Source organism: Drosophila arizonae, chromosome 5 (assembly GCF_054131065.1).
Source record: "Drosophila arizonae isolate 15081-1271.41 chromosome 5, UAZ_ARI_1.0, whole genome shotgun sequence".
Classification (NCBI taxonomy): Eukaryota; Metazoa; Arthropoda; class Insecta; order Diptera; family Drosophilidae; genus Drosophila; species Drosophila arizonae.
This window is the reverse complement of record NC_142925.1, coordinates 2529172-2546495: the sequence shown is the minus strand read 5'-3', so window position 1 is coordinate 2546495 and position 17324 is coordinate 2529172. Positions and strand designations below refer to the sequence as shown.

Here is a 17324-nt window from a genome sequence, read left to right as displayed (position 1 = left end):
CAGTTGTAGCTGCAGTTGCGCAGGACAATAAGGAAGACAGGAAGCAGAGACGGAGCCCTCGACGGCGGCGCGCAAACAGCACAGGTAACGGCGCAGTTGGTTTTGGATAGCCGAGAGCCCTACATAGATAAGGTGCAAGCAAATGCAATTGCGACATGTCCTGCGTAAGGACAGCGCTGCATTCAAGTGGAAAGCGGCAGCAAGTTGCAGCAATGTGTGTCAAGGACGAGCGCCAAGAAAGGAAACAAATTAAGGGCCACAAACAGCTGTTATCCAGACACAAAGTCCACCCACCGATCCACAAAAATGAGAGAAAGAGAAAGAGAAAGAAAGAAACAGAAATGAAGTGAGCGGAAGGACTTATTAATTTGCTATTAGCAATAGACAGGAAGTTAACTTAATTTGTGGCCAAAAAGAGCAAACAAACAGCAAAAAAAACAAAGCAAACAAACTAATGTGAGCTGGCACAGGATATGACAGGAGCTGCAGGCAGGCAGACAGGACACATGTGACATCAAAGGCTGCTGCTGTTTATTGCTTTTCATTTTAGCTTTTACTCTTCGGTTTTAGCTTTTTACCGTTTTCGGCCTTGATTAGATCAGTCTAGGCCGCAGAATGAAGCAGCGACAGCAGCAGCTGAGGCCAATTAAAATATATTTGTTCCCATTTTGTTGTTGCTGTTGTTGTTTGTTTGTTTGTTGCTTTTCGCCAACTTCCTCTGGCTAGAGTTTTGGTCTAGCTGCAAGTAGCTAATGCAAAGTAACTGCCTTTGTTTTCACTTTTTTTGTGTGTGTGTGTGTGTGTGTGTGTGTTACGTGTTGTTCAAGAGGGCAGATTCCAGCTCAAAGATAAGGCTACAACAAAAACAGGCAACAAAAGTCGTTAATGATAAAACCAAATGACGAGCAGCCCTCGCTGCTCTGACGGGGGCGATTAGAGTCTGTAAAGAGAGCGAGAGACTCCTCTATATAAAAGTGTGGTATGTGTGTGTGTTTCTGTGTGTGTGCTGCTTGTCTGCACCTTGGCTTACAAGTTCCCGTTTTCGTATTGACAAAGATGCAGAGCGAGCGAGAGGGACAACAGGAAGCACTCGGCCAGACAATGGGCCCAAGGCTCGTGCACTCTGCAAAAATGAGGTGCGAGCTCTCGATTTACAGATTATCATATCAGCCGTATCTCAAGAGGGGGCCCGCCCCCTCCCCGTGCCAATACAGCACTCGAGCACTGAGCACCCTAGGCCAACAGGCCAACAGCAGGCCGAGCTCTAACCTACTTCTGTGGAGAGGTCCTGCGAGTGCAGCTGAAAGTGAAACCCGGCGGCAGGAAACGGCTCACGGAGCAGCACGTGCTGTCTGCTCAAAAGATATACACATACATATACATATATATATATATATCTATGCGCGTCTTCTGCTACTGCCTCTTCTTCTTCTCCTCCTTCTTCTCATTCTTCTTCTTCTTTTTTCGCTGGAACACTTAAGATCTGGTAATTACCGCTAGACGCTTCCGCTTGACGTTTTTGCCAAACAATTTGCCAAGTTCTGCATAAAAATAGAGACATTTTGTCAAATATTGAAATATGCATAGAGATATATCTAAATACATAAACAGATATATATATATATATATATATATATATATATATATATATATATATATATATATATATATATATATATTATATATATATATATATATATATATATATATATATATATATATATATATATATATATATATATATATACATTTACATTACATATATATACAGTTATATATTTGAGTAAACATATTGGAAAAGTGCTCAGAAATCGTTGCTCGTTAAATGGGCGCAGAGGACTCTGCGCCGAGGGCCATAAAGGCATACATAGTTGGGAGTTGGGCGCTCGGACGTTGGGGCGTTGGGGTGTTCGGGCGTTGGGGCGTTGCGCGTTGCGGTTAATAGTTTCAACATGTGACGCAGACACACAATTGGGCAATAAAATTAATTCACACCAAGAAATGCATTAAAAGGCGACGCTGTCGCCTTGTGGCAGCAGTCAGCCAAGGTGCTGCCACACCACTTGCCACACACTACTTGCAACATTTTCGCACGCATAACTCGGCGCGCTTGGTGTGGCGCGTGCCACACGTTGACAGAGCTGCACCGGAGCGCTCCATAAGTGTTTGCTGGCTGCTTGGCCGTTGCATTAGTTGCTGTTGCATGCCCCCAAACGAGGCAATGCATTTTAATTGCTGTTCGCTTGCTACTTTTTCTTACACTCATCCTCCTCTCTCTCTCTCTCTCTCTCTCCCCTCTCTCACTCTCTTTCTATTCGTCTTAAATGCCTGCAACAGCATCTGCCGCACATTTTCTATGCCTAATATGCGCACTTGAAATCGAGATTTCGCCTGCGCTCTGACCTGGCGACATTTGCACTTGCCCCATGTGGCAGCACACCAAAAATTAAGCCAATCAATTCTTGCCGCAACTGTCAGCGCTGGCATTAAACATTTTATTCACAATTGCAGCTACAGATACGGCCACAGACGGCGCAGCCATAAATGCAGATACGCAGCTAAAGATACAAAGCTGCAGCTGCATGCGTGGCTAAAGATACAGATACTAAGAACCATAAGGATGCAAAGGCAGAGCTATAGATACTTAGCTACAAATAGGAGTAGCTAAAGATACGATATACTTAGCTATAGATACAAATGAGCTCTAGATACACTGACCTTTAATTGTAACTAAGGATATAGTTTCTCAGCTTCAGATACTTCTGATGCAGAGCTACAATCACAGCTTCAGATACTCAAGTGGAGACACAGATACTTGTACAAGTAGTCAGAGACACCTATAGATACAAATCAGCTTGAACCACATTTACAAAGCTCTGCCTATAGCTTCAGATACTTAGCTACAGCTATAGATACAAATGTAGAATTTCTAGGTTTCTCAGATATAAAAACTCATCTACAGCTTCTCATCTACTTGTGCAATTGCCCAGCTATAGATACATTCAGACCGCTGCAGATACAGATTCATTTGCAATTGCAGCTAATTTCCGCCTTATTTTTTTACTGCACGCGCTTTACGACTTCAGGAAGTTCGACGCCAGCCAAACACAATTATTTTGCGCAGATCTGTTAGCTCTCAGCTTTTTATGGGATAGCCAAAACAAAAGACAAGAGAATAACAAATTGAATATATGCAGGGTTCAATATGTCTAAGCTGATCAGCTGTCAAATTGTTAACTGCTTACTAATTATAGCCATAATTAATGCTAACTGATAACTAATTTGTTTATAATGATTATAATGCGGTAAATGCCAAGGCATGACACAGCTTTTTGTATACGAGAAGAGTTGTTGGGGTTTGATTGAAGAGGTAAAGGCAGTAAGAGCAGCAGTGAGTTATTTATGGATTGGATTTTGAAGTGAAAAGTTTATATGGAAAGTTAGGTATATGGGACTTGAAAAAGGTTTAGGTTTTAGGATATATTGTGAAGTTAATGTTTCAGTATGATAAATATTAAAAGTTGTTTAAGGAAATATTTATTCGGAATGTATTACACGTTCTCTGTATGGACTTAGGAATTTATATATTTATAAATATATATATCATACAATATGCGTTTTATAGTTAATCTCAAGCCGAAAACATATTTGTATATATATGTAAATATGATTAAAGATAAGAGAGGATGCTTAGTTACAAAGAAGAGAAAGTACTTATTCAATTACTATCTCATGTAGAAGATAGAAAGCTAGAATAATGAAAGATAGCTTAACATATCTATAATTATATACAGATGTTATTTATATATATATATGTTATTATTATATATTGATGTTATTTATGGTATTTATTGATTCATTTCAATTTGAATTATATTTCAGGTTCATAGCAGAAGCTTGCTTCAACCTAGACTGCAGTTCCATTCCTATTCCAACTGGAACTATAATTAGAGCTAGCACTATCATAGGAATACTTCCTGCATATATAATCAAACTTTAACTCAATTTTAATTTTCAACAAATTCAAATTCCAAACAGTTTTTGCGCACTTTCCATCCAACTCTAGCAACAATTCGCTTATCAACTTCTTTTCCCACATCGAGTCGATTCGTTAAACTCTTTTTTATAGCAATTTCTTGACCCCTTGCGAAGCCTCGACCTCAACTAGTCTTAACCCACCCTAATATTGACTTTATCTATTCGAAAAGGAATTGAAAGTGCGTCGCGTTTCACCTGTTTGAGCTGCTGTTGCGTCTTATTAATTGCACGTGTTGCTGCCCTCGTCTAGCTGCTGCTGCTGCTATTTTTTTTTTTTTTTTTTTTTTTTTTTTTTTCTTTTTATTTTTTTAGCCTCTGCCATTTGGCCAAGAAACGTTTTTCAGCCAGTTGGCTGAATTTCCTCATGGCGTTTTTCCTCAATGCTTCCCGCTCTTTTTGTCGTCTGTTTTTTTTTTTTTTCTTCTTCTTATTGTTGTATTTTTTTTCTCTCTGTACAATGGGTTAACGTTAACCCACACACACACACCCACAGAAAGAGAGAGATACACACGCACATTGCTCACTTCCCTGGCTGTATGTCCGTTTAGCTCGATTACGCTTCCGGTTGATGGGTGCGCGCTCTTGTCCCCTCCGCCCCCCCTCTGCAGCTCAAACTCTGCCCCTCTCGGCCAAATGCTGTTCTGCTTCCTACTCTCTTGTCTTCTTCAACTTCGTCTTCGTCTTCGGCAGCGATCCTGCTTTGCCGCTGCAGACAGAATGACACAATTTTTGTTTTGTCATCTGCCCCTGCCCCTGCCCCTGGCCCAGGCCGTGCCTCTGTCCACCTTTGCCTGCGCCCCTACCTTTTGTGCCTTGCCACTGCCTCGGCCCCTGTCAAGACAAAACGCTTGCAGCAATTGCTGCTGCCGTTTCCTCTCACATTGCGCCGCATTGTCATTAGCCTGTGACTGTGTGTGTGTGTGTGTGTAATGATCGTGGCAATTAGCTATGTATGCGTGTATATGTGTGTGTGTGTTTGACTGAACTGAAGGCGATTCCATTGTGATTGCAGCGCGCTGCAAAACATAAATTACGGGATAATCCGACATAAGCGCATTTCCATGATCTGCTCCGGTTGCAAGTGTGAGACTGAATGACTGACTATGTTTGTGTGTGTCTTTGTGTGTGTGTTAAAGTGTCTGTCAAGCACTCGTTAAATGCTGACAACTTCCTGCCACAGCCAACTGGGATATGGAAATGGCATTACGATTCGTAGCTAATTAGCGTTTGCCTTGTGCAATTCGCAATCTAACTAAATGGCACAATACACAGCTGAGATTAGCTGACATTCATACAAACAGACAAACACACACACATACACATACACGTGCTGGCACCTGAACTGGATTAGGTTTATCTAACACGCAAAGCTTAGCTATTGGCATATCGTGTGTCTAGAGCTTGTGGCTTGAAATGCAACCAGCCCAGCTGAAAGGTTGCAATTTGTTTACGAATTGATTTGTTTTTCGCTTGCATACATACAAAGCTATAGCTAGATATACATATATACATATGCTTGATTTGTACTTTCGTGTGGCACACGCAAAATGTTGCCAGACATTGGCTTTGTGTGCAACGAGGCGTTGGTGTCGCCCCCCCAACCCCCCTGCTTGCAACGGTCACTTAAGTTGACTTTCTAAACGACCCTGAACACCTCTTTACATATATGTTTATATATATCAATTTGCATATATATGTATGTATGTACTCCATATAAATATGGCAGCAATAGCAAAAAACTCAGACATTCCCAGGTTTAGTTTATTTTTTTTAACAAATTTTCTTCACAATTTTTCTTTAAAACAGATCAATGTGCACAGAAGAATATATATATAGACTTCATATAAATAATATTTTAAATTCTTTTATCTACATGTATATCTTATTAGATTTAACTATCCATAAACTAATCGAACCAAATGTCTTCTTGTTTCTATAATTACCTATTCAGATAGAGGGACATGAGACTTATGAAAAGCCATGTAATGGTTTATATTATTTAATATATTATATCAATATATCTATCTACATATAGGATCTTATATTATCTTATCTATATATCTATCCTATTTGAACTATCCATTGAACCAAATCCTTATCTATATATCTATACTGTTAGATTCAACTATCCATTGAATCAAAACCATACTTCTTTCTGTAGTTATCCATTCAGCTAGAGAGACTTCTGAAAACTCTTTTCAATCACACATATATCTATATAAAGTCAGCTACCCGCTGCTATAACTTCTCCAATCATATCCGACTTCTAATTCATCTCATGAATAGTATCCATAACTCTTCTTAAGTCCCTCCATATCAGTTACTATCACATGTCTTGCCTCTTTAGTCCCCCCCCATCAAATAGTGATTCACTTGTGTATAACCCGTCCGTTTTAACACTGATCTATTTGCACTTAATTTCAACATGTGACCGGGCACCCGTTGCTTTACTCATTATCCATGGCTACAAGAAGTGATTCCGATAATTGTGCTTAATCAATCAAGCGCTGGTAGTGTTTGCTTTCATTCGTGTCGCACTGGGGTCTGCCTGACTGCGCACACCATATTAAGGCAGTTCATTAAGATAAAATGTAATTTATCGAAATTCGATTTTGATAAACAAGCCGAAATACAAATAATCAAGCAAAACCTAGGCCATGCTGTCCGCATACCCCGCATATTAAGCCCAAGCTGTCGTTCCGGTTATCTTTCACTCGTTTTTTCGTTGGACAACATGCGACTAATTCTCAGCGCCAAAAGTCGATTAGATTAACCAGGTAGAAGGGGCACCATCTAAATGCTTCTATATATCGTAATGTGAGCACAACAGAACAGAACGGAAAAGATATGGTTGATCGGTCGACTGGTCGACTGGTCGAACCGCCGTCTGTCCGGCTGTCCAGCTGCAAAGCTCTTTGATAAACAAAAATTTCGATGTGAAAGAAGGAACGCATTTAGATACCCTGTTGCCGGCGCTGTGGACATTGATTAGATTTGGATAAAAGGCGGCTCTCTATCATATAGATTATACTGCTCTAATTACCGATTTGCGGGGCACGGCTTTTGCTTTTTTTCCATATCGTTCAGCGCTCAACGAATATGGAACGGTTTATGACTGTGATTAACAGCAAGATTTTATGACCAAGAAAAAAAATACAATTTATTGATAAAAGTCTAACCAAATGCTCAGCTGATGATTATGAATAGAGAGGGGGATAGTTAGAAGAAGCATCAGTGTCTGTGTGAAAGATGGAGGGAAAGAGAGACCGGGAGAGAGAGAGAGAGGAGTGCAAAGAACAGATCGATGGAGAGACGAAGAAACAGAGATTTAGGCATCAAAACAAAAAGAGATTACGATAGATGAAAGTGGAGTGATAGAAGAAAGATATACAAGGATAAAGACAAAAAGAGAGAGAGAGAGATATATCAGAATAGATGAAAATACAGTGATCGGTGGAAAGAGAGGAATAATAGGCAGGGAGAGAGAGAGAGAGGAAGAAACTGATTTAAAGACAGAGATGGGGATAAATGTAAGTACGGGATAGGACAGAGAGAGAGAGAGAGAGAGAGAGAGAGAGAGAGAGAGAGCGAAAGAAGTAGAAAGAGTTCAGTATTGAGACATTTATATCATATATTATTATAGACGTAGCAAATCTTTAGTGCAAGCAATGCTCTCTACGAAGACAGAGCGAGAGGGATAGAGAGATGTAGACTGCACCTCTTTGTTTTTGATAATTTGAGTCAATTTAGTTATAGACTAACTGCCAAGCAGTGGCAGTTACAAATATTATGTGTTCCTTTTTGCAATTCCGCTTTGTGCCACAAATTCTAACTAATCCGCTGTAAAATGTCCACACAAGCGTTTCCTCCCCAGTCTAAGACCAAGCCTAAGTCCAAGTCTAAGTCTTAGACTCAGTGTCAGTTGCTCCGCTGCCCGAGTGGAGCCTGAAGATCGTGGATCGCATGGATGGTGGGTAATCGCCCCTCTGCCGGGGCCGACTTCCTGAGCGTCAGCGTCGCAGTCGGCGTTAATGTGTGACTTTTGCTGTGTTTTTCAACGACATTAATTTTGTGTCGGACCTTAAGCCGGATTTAGTTAAGCAGCTCAGCGATCGCCGACGAGCAGCCAGCAGCGATCGCTGCGCATTAGGTGTCTCTCCCCACACACACACACACACACACACACACAGTCGCACACACACAGAGTGATCGCAAAAGATGCTCGTTCATATTTTGTTGGGCGCGCTTAGGAAATATAATCTCTTTTGTAGATGCTCGCATGATCAGCAGCCTCAGCAGCTTCAACTACAGCCCGATCTCGGCTCCACCTGTTTTTTTCTCTCCTCCTCCTCCTCTTTTTTCTTCTTCTCTGTTAGGCGTTGGCGTTGGAGCGCTTGGTAGCGCCTGGACCTGGTAGCCAGTCGAGCTTATTGATATGAACACGCAGAGATTTACTACAGATACCCTGTAGCCGCAGCTGGGGCTTGCTGAACTAAAATTCTTATTAGGGTATGTGTGAATTTCAGTTTGATAAGAGAAACGTCAGAAGAATAGGGAAGAGTAAAGCTCTTTTTATGATAATCAGACTAAGAGCTAGTTATATTTATATTTTTCACTTTATACAAATACTATACTAAGGCAATCTTGAGATAATATGATCCCTTAACATTTTGTATATAATCGAAGTCCTTCCTTAAGTCTTGCTCTTCCTCTATCTAACTCTCTCTTTTAACGTCTGTCTCTCTCTCTCTCTCTCTCTCTCTCTCTATCTTCCTTTCTCTCTTAACGCCTATCTCTCGCTCCACTCCTCTGCATCTCTACCTACCTATCTACCTACCGTTCTACCTCTTTCTTTTTGCTTCTCTATAACTCTTGAAAGAATCTCCAAATACTATATGATATATATAGTGTACATATAGGGTATTACTTAGTAGAGCATTAATCGAGCTCTCTCCCCTCTCTGGCTCACTGCTGCTGTTTGTTGCTGTTGGCTCGTTATAATGTGTCGCACATTAGTTAGCAGTTAATACTTTAAATAAGACGAGGTTACCGACATTTTTCCATCATTGGCTGCTATTAACGAAAATATGCCGAGACGGGGAACGAGAGACTTAAACTTCGACTGAGTCTTCGACTTCGACTTCGACTGTGGCTCTGGCTCTGGCTGTGGCTCTGGCTCTGGCTGTGGCTCTGGCTGAGTATTAGTTTAAGCCGATTGTCGCTGTGACTTGTAGAAATCGTTTGTTGCCGTGCGGCTTATGATTTTCAACGGGACGTATTAGTAATATGCGCCGCCGACTTAGTCGAGCCCCTTTCGAAATTAACGAAATGAAATGTTATAAATCTTTTCAAAGAAACAAACAAAAAAATTCAGAAAAAAAAAACAAAAAACAAAAAATTATAAAAAATAAGCATTGCGGCTTATGTAAGTTTTTCAACTTTGTTTTTTTTTTAGTGCGATCAACAATATCATCGTCATCCCCACGAGAAGGCAAAAATATACCAAGATAAAATATGATTTGCTATATATGAAAACATTTGGATTTATTTTCACTTGTCTCTGGGAAAGAAACAAAAATGATTTTTTGGAGGGGAACAGAAATATAGATGGGCGAAAGAGAATACTTTATGCACGCCCAAACAATATGCCAGCCCACTTGTCATAATTTTTAAAAACAAAAATTAAGTCAAATTTATGTCGATGTGCGTTTCGCCTGCCCCCAGCCCCAAAATTTTCGGATTTGGATGCGCTATATATAAATAAAAACAAAAACAAAAAAGTAGGCGAGGGAGCAATATATATACATATATATCGAAGAGGATGGTAAATCCACTAATTAAGCGAGATAGGTGACAATGTCTTGGTGCGGGGAACAGAACAACGCAAAGAACGGAAACCGAGACAGAACTGAAAATCAAAATGAATTTCAGAAATGCGCACAGATTGTAAATATTATTCATGTTTCGTTTCGATTCGTTCGTGTTCGTGTTTCCCTGAACTGAATTTTCCATCTGCTGGTTAAAGCTGCTTAATAAATGTGTTTAAGAATACATAATGACAGAGCTGACAGCGCCTCAGAGCCAATTCACATGATTAAAGGCGGGCTATACGAGGGAAATTATGAATAGGATTTCGTTTCAATCAGCTCTGATTGAGCTCATGCCTTTTGCTGAGGCGTTTTAAAAATAATTTTCTATGTAAACTATTTCTGTTACGAGAAAACCAAGAAAAATGTGTGGAGATTTCTATATAAAACTTGCATCAATCAATTGTAATTGAAGCCTTGGATATGCAAACCTTTAACAATTAAGAACTACATATTTATGCAACAATTCAAATCAATCAATGGGATTCACATAAATCAATTTTGATTGAAGCCTTGATTTCCTAACATTATTTAATTACTATATTCCTTAAACAACTTTAATAAAGTCTAAGAGTCTAAGTCACATGTATCTCCTACATATTAGGTAGCCTCCCATCAATCATATATGATTGATGCCTTGGTAAATTTTTGAGATTTTCACATACGTCTTATACTCGTTAGCCGAATGACATCCAAAGGTATAGCAAATGTGATTACTCCATCGGTTTATGACTCGCAGCAATCATTTCTGATTGAAGCTACAGCTACTCACACACTCACACTCTGCCCGAACTTCAATGCGCTGCATCTGCTCCATTAAGCCTCTACCACGAAAATCTTACGATCTTTTAGATATTGTATTAATCATACACCTATTTATTTCCTGAACACGTCATTTTAAGTTTTATCAGAGAAGTAGAGAAGCAGAGCGAGGGAGACAGAGAGAGAGAGATAGAGAGAGAGAGTTTTTGGGCTGGTTGAACTGCCTTAAGCTACAAAGCCTGAACCGCACTTATCGCAATGTCTTACAAATCGTTTTATCAATGTGTCATTAGCTGCGAAACAAAAATGTTATACGATAGCTGCAACAGCTCTGCCTGCCTAACTCGTTGCAGGGGAAGGGGCAGCAACAACAACACACACACACTCATATATGTGGCGTGTTGATTATCACATTATCACTGAGCGGCATTTTTCAAAACGTTTTCGCTTTTCGTTTTTTTTTCTGTTTATGGAACGGAATAGGGAATCAGAGAACATGCCACGAAATTGATTTAAGGCCATTTCATTTGAGCCGCAACTGCCAAAAACTTACAGACAACTTGACAAGTTGTAATTAACTTAAAGCGTTGCCCGATGTCAACGGCAAGTGCTTAGAGCAGCCAGATACCCTGTAATTTAGTTGAAAGGGCATGTCTTGGGGGACAATGGAGCAAAATATTGACTATAGTATACTTAAACAACAGAGAGAGAATGAAAGAGAGAGAGAGAGAGAGAAAGAGGGGAGTAAATAGAGCCTAAGTCTTAAATACTCTCTAAATAAAATTTATAAAAAATACTAAATAATAAAATATTTTAAAGGATTTTATACGCTATATTCTAGTTATACTTGTATAAACAATCTGATCAATATAACTGAATACATTTTCTTTTTATTTTATTTTATATTTTATAAGTAGATTATTTACAGAGCTCATATAGATTATTTTTAATATTCTTAAATTTATCAAAAACACATATATTTTTTATGGAGCTCATATATCAATTGGAATGTTTTTTATAGAATTAAAAACATTTATTTTAAATTCAAATGGATTAAAGATTCTCACAAAATCAAAAGAGAAAAGAAAATTTATTTTTAAATATACTTTATATTTGAAAACAAATTTTCAAAGTTTATGAGCTTACAATTCGGCAAATTTATAATCATATTTAGGGGAAATATATATTTAAATATATATATGCATGTCAAGTTGCATGATGGGAATGAGTTTGTGAAGAAGAAGAGCAAAACTGTCAACTCAACTCCTTTCCTCACTAAGTTTATGCTTCAGCTAATATAGATTAGAACTAATCGAAATAAGTTCTGCTTTCCATCTGCTATGATATTCAAAATTTTATAGCTCTAATCCCATTTGCTTGTTTTCTAATATACAAATCATATTAGATTATTAAAGCAAGCTCAGAAACTGGTTTTATTACGTGTGTCTTTTAAATATTAGCTAGATTAGCGTAATACAAGCCCTACCTACTTATACATTTGTATGTATATATGTATGTATATGGGTTTCTTTGAGCAAGTTCCAATTTCAATTCCAATTCCGAAATCCAGTTCCAGTTCCAATTCCAGTTGGGCTTAGCGAGATGCCAAGTCGAGCAACTTATGTTAATAATGAATATAAATTATTATAATCCAATCGGCTTTGAATAATTAATAAATATATATATATTTATAAATATATATATAAAGCGCATAAGGCGCTGAACTCAGCTGAGACACAGAAAGTCAGAGAGCGAGAAAGAGAGGGAGAGAGAGAAAGAGGGCGCAGTTGGTCAGAGCGAGAAAGCGCAGAATGAAATGCTAAAAATGTGTGACAATATATAAAAGAAAAGCAAAAGCGGCTGAGAGCGTGAGTGTGAGTGAGCACATATATGAATGTGTGTGTGTGTGTGCGTGTGTATGAAAGGAACACGCCTAAGCCCTGATAAATGCGCCAAGAGTTTAAAAAGAGGTGTTAGAGCACACCTGCAGAAAAGAAAGCCAAGCTGAACAATAAACAAAGTCAGAGGCGGAGGCGTGCCACAAAAGGCAAACGCGAGGGGATACCGGGGTAAGGGGGGGACTCTGGCACTGGCAATGGAACTGGCTCCCCTCTTTTAAGAGATGACAAACAGTTTGGACATTTATGGGCAGCATTTAATGAACATTTGACTACTGGAATTTAACGAAATGCAGCAAGCGGCAAGAGGGGCGGGGCGGGGGGAGAGCGGCCGAGGCAAGACAGTGGCTGCGACGGCTTAGCCAACTGGAATGGCTGCGCTTTATTGATTAACGAATGCAGGAAATGATTGAGGAAATGCAGCGGCAACAGAATTGCCTAATCAGCGGCTAAAGAAGCAGTTAGACAAGCATGTCATTAACTTCCTCTCCGCCTCCTCTATCTAGTCGATATTAAATGACATATTAACACAACAAAAACCTAAATGCTTTATAATTAGTTAGCAAAAAGAATTTTTTGTAGTTTGACCTTAAAAGAAATATGCTTTATAAAGCCAAATGATTTGTTATAGTTCAACGCTTTTTCATTTATATTTTTATTGTGCCTTATTTATAGACGCTCACAAATTATATACAGAAAGCGAGCGAGCGGGAGTGTGAGAGAGAGAGAGAGCGTGAGGGGATGAGAGGGCAGAGCGGGTGCTTTATTATCTGTTGCCCAACTTAGTCTTATCTTAATCCCATTCACGATTCACTAAGCGTCTGCGTTCCAAACACACATAAAACTGTCAAAAAAAAAAAAAGCAACAACAACAAAAAATGAAAATGAAACAATAGCAAAACTACGAAATTCTTCGTCTTGGAGCTTTGTCTACAGTGCGTTTGATTTAGGCAAGAAGACAATGTCGATAAGTCGGCGTCTCTCTCTCTTTCTCTCTCCCTCTCTCTCTCTCGCTGCGTGCGTGTGTGATATCAATATTCAGTTAATGCCTTGATTTATTTAATATATAACACATCATTTTTGTTTTTGTTGAGCTTTTTCCATATTTTTTCCAATGTGTTCAAAAGACAAAAATCACTTGTAAATCCATCCAAATCAAATCAAATAAAATTTCCAGACTATATAGCCATATGGCACACACACACACACACACACACACACGCATTTGTTGTGCGGCAGATAAATAATAATTACACTCACACGACATAATCAATTATGCCTGCTAATAAATGGCTACGCGGACACATGTAGTCCATCAAATATATGCCAGTGTGTGTGAGTGCGAGTGTGTATGTGTGTGTGTGTGTTATCCACAATTTGTGCCTAGCACTAATCACGCCAGCATGTTCATAATCAATTTTATCGCACTTAGTTGGATTAATTGCGATATCAATGACAGCGAGACGTTAAGGGTGAAGCTTGGGGTGGGGTTGTTAGGGCGCTAGGGTAGGGCTGGGTGGGGGTGGTGGTATCTGGCCGCCCATGTCAGCAGTCAGCAGACCCAATTCCGATATAAACAAAAAAATAGTAATTGCGCGTTAGCTGGGAGTGCCCGACTTGGAGTTACCCTCCCAGCCTAGATGAACTGCCTATGTGAATTCGCCTAAATAACGTCAAGATATCCCTATCAAATAAGTTTATCCGATATCATTAGAGTTATTTAGGAAAGGTATGCCATGGGAACTAAGCTAGGCTGAGAAGGCTGAAGAGGCGGCAAAGATAATATGAAAACAAAAATCAAGTTTCTTATCGATTTTAATCGATTTGGTGAAAATAAAAAAGTGATCGATAATTAGGTTAGAAATAAATAAATTTGATATACAGGCAAATGAATGAACAAATGGATGGACACACAGATCATGAGATATGAGATGAGAGAGATAGCCAGAAGATCGGATGGACAGTAAAACGCAACGACGGATTGACAGACGGAAGGACTGAGAGGCGAACTGACGAACGAATAGACGACTTCACGACGCAGAGACAGAATGAAGGGCTGAGAGACGGACGGTCAGATGGAAGTGCGGACAGACAAGCGGATGAAAGGATAGAAGTAGAGACGAATAGTCACTGCTAGCTTTCTTCGACTATGACTTCCGATCTAAATAAAATATATATGATAAGAACAGCCCCCCTCTGACAAAATTTTCTGTTAAAGCTCGATATACCCCACTTACATCTTTGCAGGGTATTCGTACAAAGTTGTTGATGACGCGCAGCGAGCAAAAGTCAAATACAGTTAAACCTGAACAGTTACAGTTACAACGTGTTATCGGCACTTATCGTGCCTATATCTAAGTTGTGCATGCGTGTGTGTGTGTGTGTGTTGTCAACGCCTTATGCCCAAATTAGCAATAAGCAAGCAATTCGACAAAACACAGCGGATTATCTTATCTGAACAGCGCAGAGCTAAAAGCTTTTAACTTGGATATCGCACAGAGACCCAGAGAGAGAGAGAGGCAGAGAGAGATAGAGTGGGGGAGAGAGCGCTGGGGGAGGAGAACGATGTTGTGGTGAGGCTTGGCCAAGGCGCACCACATTACAAGAAGGCAATTAGCCCACATGGTTAAGCATACAAATAAAGAAAATACACACGCCAAAGGTAATATTTACACCGGACTGCACCACGCACGCTGCACCACACGCCACCACACAGAGCACGCTTATCGTGGCACTGCTCTCCAATCTCTGAAACACCGACCCGATAAGGATTATCTCTTAATCTGCATAAATAGCGAAAAATTGTCGCACATGAATTTAGCTTTACTCTATTTTTTTTTTTTTTGGTTTTTTTTTTCACTGTTTTTATCATAAATGAAAACGTTACATTGTCATGTAAATGTGCGTATGTATGTGTGAGTGTGTATGAGTTTTTCTATGCCCTTACTAAGATGTCCATAAACTAACTGAAACACTAAAAAAATTAATAAATTGCAGTTGACTAAAATGGTTAAATACAATTCTTAAAATTTTTTTAGGTTGCAACTCTTGATATAGCAGAATACAAAGCAAATATCAAAAATTTAGAAAAAATAGGATTCATGGAATATATATATTGATTTGTGCTGCACAAATAAAATAAATACATGAAATACATATCATTTAAAAAAATTTCAGAGATTCTATCTATAGAAGGAATAAATGGAAGGAATATACAGAATATATAATTTCTACTCTAGCTGTAATTATGTGGAACATCTGGAATTTCAGCCCTATAATCAATTACCACTTCAATAGTTTTTTGCAACACAATCTCGCAAACACACATCTCAACCAGTTAGCCCATTTTTATACCCTGAACCCATTGAAAATGGGAAATCAGGGTATAATGGTTTTGTGAAAAGTATGTAACAGGCAGAAGGAATCATCGCAGACCCCATAAAGTATATATATTCTTGATCAGGACGACGAGCTGAGTCGATATAGCCCTGTCCGTCTGTCCGTCCGTCCGTCCGTCCGTCCGTCCGTCCGTCCGTCCGTCCGTCCGTCCGTCCGTATGAGCAAAAGGATCTCAGAAGATATAAGAGCTAGAGAGCTGAAATTTGGCAAGCATACTCGTGTATACCATAGGCAGTACAAGTTTGCTTTATTTTTTCGATAACTCATCCGATAACTTTTTTATCGAGAATAATCGAAAAATCGACAATGTTTTTTCAGCTTATTTTGAACACTTTTAGACCTGGAGACTTCAAATTTGCGTTGTATATAAAGTTAATGGATACAAAGATTTTGTAATTTACAGATTTTGGATACCACGCCCCCTTCGCCCCCAATTTGTAAAAAACGCATTTCAAGTACTAGAGACTTGTGCTTTGAAATGTACACACATTTAAGCCATATGATTACGCTCTAAAAGTTTCATTAAGATCGTATGTCTGCAAAAGAAATTATTCAACAAATAAATTCTCGTTATATTGCCCACACTGCAGTGCAGCCCAAGCGCAGCCGCTGCTAGCTGCGCAGTTTGCAAAGCGCGTGCTTATACGTGCATGTGTATGTATGTGTGCATAAAAGAAGTCCAGAATGATTAGAATATCAGTTTGGAGGGTTCAGGGTATCTCCTAGTCGAGCAGTCTCGACTGGAGCCTTCTTACTTGTTTATTGTAGTGTATACAAATTTTTGTGCGGCACTGTTGGCATTTTCACTATTTGTGTTTATTTGCACTGATTCAGTTTGCTTTATTCAGAGACGGCAGATTAAATGTTGTTGGTTTTTTTCGTGTTAAGTTGAAGGGTGACTAATGCGAGTAGAACCCATTGAAATTATTTACGGTTAAGCTTAGAGCAGTTACGAGAGCTACGACATAGTATGAGGGTTAATGAAATAGAGACGAGTTGACTTTGTTGTCTTAAGTTAAATCAAGATTGTAGTGAAACGACTTTGTAATGAATAGGAATAAAGATAAAAGAGGAATGGATTATACTAGTTCAGAGTTGCGTATAGATAGAAAGATTAATATAGATAGATTCTCTTACTCAAAAGATTATCATATTTATTCTAAATAGAGTATTCTAAAATAGAATAGAATTATCTATATATCTATCTATCTATCTAAGGTCATTTTGTTAATTTTGTTTCTAACTAGCCTGAATTCTGTCGTCGAATCTATTGATGCTTCAGCTAAGCAAGTTTTATTTAAAAATTTAACAAATACTTATTAGTGAAGGAGTTTGCTATATGCGTAGTTTACGCGTGTTA

General features: G+C 39.0%; 1 protein-coding gene across 1 annotated transcript in view; it reads right to left on the bottom strand.

The window, feature by feature from the left end:
* dve (SATB1_N and homeodomain domain-containing protein dve) overlaps window positions 1-17324 on the bottom strand; it is a 109635-nt gene that overhangs the window by 48312 nt on the left and 43999 nt on the right. The window lies entirely within an intron of this gene.